Here is a 5,393-nt window from a genome sequence, read left to right as displayed (position 1 = left end):
CAAAATTCCGCTCTCACCCACTTTGAGGATTTTCCAAATGGCCGTTTATGTAAGCTGTAGTAAGCAAGAAAACCAAGCCCTTGTTCCTAAAAACCCTAAAACTCCATAGCCAATTCACCTGAAGCTCTTTTTCACTTCATCTATTCACTAGTTCTCGAACACACTGAAGGTCCTATCACTCAGATCTAAAGGTCCCAGCATCAAATCAAGGAGGAGAATATTTGGATTTGGAATAACTTGAAGGATTTTGCAAATTTGGAAGACTCAAGGAAGAAACATAATGTCCATTGACACTCATCTAGTGATCTTAACACTTGTGTCTTTTGACACATCTCAATCAACTCTTATGTTGCTCAAATTTGATAATTTTGGAGTTGATTTGCTGATGTCTCTACCACTCTAGCATGGGCAAAGAGTCTCCTATTGTTTGATTCAATGGAGTTAGGTTTCACACCTGGCAAACCTGCATCAAACTCATCGTGATGAAGAAGGGCCTATGGGCCATTACCAACAATGGACAAGAAAATAAGCCTCAAGATGAAACTATTGCAGCTACTTGGCAGAAGAATGATAACAAAGCACATTCCATCATCAAATTGGAGTTGGATGACACCTGCATCCATCATATAGATGCATATGACATGTCCCATGACACTTGGGATAGATTAGATACCTTGTTTGGTGCACAATCCAAATCCTCAAGGTATGGTTTACTGATTGAATTCTTTCAACTTGATATGAAACCTAATACATCATTGGCATCCCAACTGAACTACATGGAAAGTCTCCCAACCCAGCTTGCAGGGATAAATCTCAAGATGGATGAAGATATTTGTATTGGTGTGTTATTAAAAAGCATGCTTCCTAACTATTATAATGTGTCCACTACATTAATCAACATGCCTAGTCCTAAACTAGTTGACATCAAGGCCTCCCTGCTAAAAGAAAAAAAGAAGATAAAATCCAAAGAAGCACCAAGTATCTCTAAAGATGAACAAATGTTATATGTCAGTATAACAAGTACAAGGAAAAGAAAGATCAGCTAGTATGTGACTTCTACAAAAGGATCGAGCACATGGAGAAATTCTATCATGCTAGGAAGAGGTCTCAAAAGGCCTATCTAACCTCCTGTTAAAGAAGAAGAAGACCATGGAGCAAAGGAAAAAGAAGACCACCAGGAGAATCCTCATCAGTCCTTCTACTCCTATTCTGATAGACTTTCTTAGCCTTGTATTGCCTAGCCCTAATGCTTCTGACATAAGCTTCTAAACTCCTCATGTAACCTTATACTACAACCTCTGCACACTTTGTGAGGCCCCTGTTATAGCCTTTGGATGTCCACTATGTCTTCAGTACCCACACTTAGCCTTTTCTACGATAGCCTCTAGTGTTTACCATGTTTGTAATGCGCCCACACTTTGCAAGTGGTTGCTCACTAAAGCCTCTACACTCTTTGTACTTTTCTAGTTGTGATTGAGGAGGGGTGTTGAGATATTGGCAATCACACCCAGCTTAGCCTCTTTGTATGGAGCAGTGTGAGCTCAAGATGTAGAATCCCATATGCATAGTGGTAGAAAGTGTAGCCCAGTCTATCCCTATGAAGCATTATACTTACTCTCTTTTTTAGTAAATAATGTCATAGTACTTTTTTTCTTGAATCTAGTAAAGTCTCTGTGTCATTGTCAACACACAAGATTGTGTTTATGAGTCCAAGTCTCAATCTTGGAACATAATTCACTTGTGTGATAGTCAGTCTTAATGTTTATGTCCTCATGAGCTCACTTTTCCTCTTTCAACCTTCATAGCCATGTCCTAGATCCATGTATTTTCACAAGGGAGTGAGTGTGTGAGGGTGAGGGATCGTGGTTGGGAGAAGAAGCTCTCCATCATCTCCTCCTTCTTCTTCTTCTCTTCTCTTCTCTTCTCTTCTCTTGTCTCGTGCGTGGCTATGGAGGATGGAGCTCAAAGGAGGAGGCTTGAGCTTGCATCTCAAATCGTGGGGCTATCGGGTTTCTTGAGGGAGAAGACTACTCGTTCGAGCATCAAGGTAAGCTCACTACGCCCTCAAAGAATGAAAGGAGGAGGCTTGAGCTTACTTAAGCTTGCATCTCAAACCGTGGAGCTATTGGGTTGCTTGAGGGAGAAGGCTACTCATTCAAGCATCAAGGTAAGCTTACTACGCCCTCAAAGAATGAAAGGCCTGTCGGCTAGGTGAGAGATAGCCATTTGTTCTCACTTGAAACTCTTAAACCAATAAGTGGTCCATGAGTCTTGGTGCTTGAGCATGAGCTCCTACTAAATTATGGTTCCGTTGTTGCCAAGACCACCAACATATTCAAGCTTGAGCACTTGCACACCTCTAATCGAGCATCGAAGTAGGGTTGCATCCCCAAACCGGTGCTTGATGTTGGTAGGAGATTTTGGTTTTTTAATCTTCAAAACAAGTAAGTATTTTGGGTTTTTGATGAGTAGAAAATTAGGAGGAATCATTTCAATACTTGGGTTTTGATTTTTGTTGCATTTAGAGTAGGATAGGATCAAGAAATTGAAGCAAAAAGCTTCAGGGTTATTGTTGTAAAGTAGGCCAAAACAGGGCAAAAATAGGGGGAAAATAGACTTGCAATCCATTGACAAGGTGGCATAACCACTAATGAGACAACACTTGGGCATTAGAAAAAAGTTTTAAGATCCAAGGAAGGGGAGTGGAAGGCTCATTTTTAGATTCTGTAGTAGAAAGAGAGAGAGAGAGAGCTTTAGAGTGAGAGTGAGACTTGGAGCTTCCGATGAATCGATCGACTTCCCTACTAGGAGTTTTCCGCTTGGATGATGTATGTAGAAAACTTCTTGTGTATCTATCATTGGATTCTAGAGCTCCTTGCATCTGGGTGTGGCCAAAATCATTGCCACAAATCAATTTTGTGTTGCCGATGTTTGTATCCTAGTGGAATTGGACGCAATCCACAAGGGTCCCAATTCCCAAAATCGGACGCTCAGATGTCTGATTCCTAGAATTCGGGCATTTGGATTAACTTGACTAGTCCAATCGGACGTTGTCTCTCTAATCTCAAAAATTGACCATCCCTCACCTGTCCAATTGGACATTCACCTTGTCTGATTTGGACAATCGAGCTCATTAAAATCAGACATTTTCAAAATCTAACTCAGACACTCAACCATTAACCACTCGGACAACTGGGACACTCAGCCATTGTTGAGATATTTACAATCACATGTATCAGAGTGCAGCTGAGCATGGCTTAACTCATTTTAGTAGCTCTTCACCTCTGTTTCATCTCTACTTAGCTCAATCTCAGCCTATGAACTCACTTTCTATCTCCACTTTCAAGCTTGCCTTCATGGCTGCCATAGCCAGCAACACCCTATCCCTGATTGAAGCTATTGTACCTCACTCCACAGGCCAAATCTTACCAAGATTCCTCTAGAAAAGTGTTTCCCCAGTACTGATGCTTCTCTGTATCATCTCAGAACTTGACATTGCCCCATCTACTACTCAGCATTGTCAGTTTTCTCAAGTTCTATTTTGTGGCCTCCATAGCCAGGCAACACCTAGGCATCTTGGAGCTTATGGATCTCACACTATAGGCCACCATTGATCATGATGTCTTCTAGGCAAATCTTCCTTAACATCATGTCCTCCATCCTATCACAAGAAATGTTGAGATTGATGCACACTAAGACCAGCATTGATGAAAACGTGGAAAACTGAGGGAAAATGCACCTGATGCTATCGTCCACCCTGCGTGCTTAAATCAAGCATCAATCATGACCATCATCATGGGGTTTTGGTAGAGAATGAAGGGAGCTTAATTTCCATTAAAAAAGTTTTCAAAATGATCAAGTGTAGCTCCTGCAATGTCAAAAAAACTAGGCTGCCCTCAAAAACCCTAACTGTGACTCCATAGCCAAACTTCACCAAGCTCAAAATTCTCAACATTTTCTCTCTCCTGCCACCTGAAACAACCCGTTATGACTCAAATCTGAAGGTCCCATCATCAAATCAAGAAGGGAAAGATTTGCATCTAAAAGAACTTGAAGGTTTTTGCAGATTTGAAAGACTCAAGGAAGAAACATAATGTCCATTGACACTCATTTAGTGCTCTTAGCACGTGTTTTTTGACACATCTCAACTAACTCTTCTACTACTTAAATCTGATAATTCTAAAGTTGATTTGTTGTTGTTCCCGCAAGTCTAACATGGGCAAAGATTCTCCAACTACCTGTTTCAAAGGAGTCAGGTTTCATACCTAGCAGACCCGCATCAAACTCATCCTGATGAAAAAAGGCCTCTGGGCCATTACCATCGAAAAAGAAAAGAAGCCTCCTAATGCAGACCTTGCTGTCACTTGGCAAAAGAATGATGATAAGGCTCGTGCCATTATCAAACTGGAACTAGATGATAGATACATGGAAGAGACTTGACACCTTGTTTGGTGCATAGTAGTCTAAATCATCTAAGTATGGTCTCTTGATTGAGTTTTTCATGCTCGAAATGAAGTCCAGCACATCACTTGCCACACATCTAAATGACATGGAAGAACCTCTAGCCCAACTTGCAGGAATGAACATTAAAATGGAAGAATATGTTTGCATCAATGTTCTACTTAAGAGTTTTCCTCCTAAATATAATAATGTATCAACAACCTTAATCAACATGCCAAACCCTGAACTTGTTGATATCCATGCATCACTATTAGAGGAGGAAAAGAAGCTAAAAACTAAGGAAGAACCAAGCACCTCTAGAGATAAAAATGCATTATATGTTGGCAACAGGTACAAAGGCAAGAAGGATCAGCTCTTGTGTGACTTCTGCAAAAGGAATGGACACACCGAGAAGTTTTTCCATGCAAGAAAGAGGTCCCAAAAGGCCTATCTAGTTGCAGTCAAAGAAGAAGAAGAAAAGAAAACAAAGAAAGAAGAAGAAGAAGAAGACCACCAGGAGAAACCTCATCAGTCCTTCTATTCAAATAGACTTTTTTAGAATTGTATTTCCTACCCCTAGTGCTTCAAACATAAACTTATAAACTCCTCAAGTAGGCCTTGTACTAAAGCCTCTGTACACTTTGTGAGGCCCCTACTAGAGCCTCTGGATGACCATCATGTTTGTGGTACCCACACTCAGCCTTTTCTACAACAACCTCTAGTGTTTTGCCATGTTTATGGTGTGCCCACACTTTGCAAGTGCTGCTTTCATTAAAGCCTCTACACACTTTGTGCTTCTAGTTGTGATTGAGGAGGGTTGTTAAGATATTTACAATCACACCTACTTCAGTCCCTTTGTAAGGAGCAGTGAGGGCTCAGGACCAAAATCCCATATGCACAGTAGGAGAAAGTACCACCACTCGATTCCTATAAAGCATTGTACTTGCACTCTT

Source organism: Lygodium microphyllum, chromosome 8 (genome assembly GCF_053477565.2).
Source record: "Lygodium microphyllum isolate KBCC chromosome 8, Lygodium_microphyllum_v1.1.10, whole genome shotgun sequence".
In the NCBI taxonomy this organism is placed as follows: Eukaryota; Viridiplantae; Streptophyta; class Polypodiopsida; order Schizaeales; family Lygodiaceae; genus Lygodium; species Lygodium microphyllum.
This window is presented reverse-complemented; position numbering follows the sequence as displayed.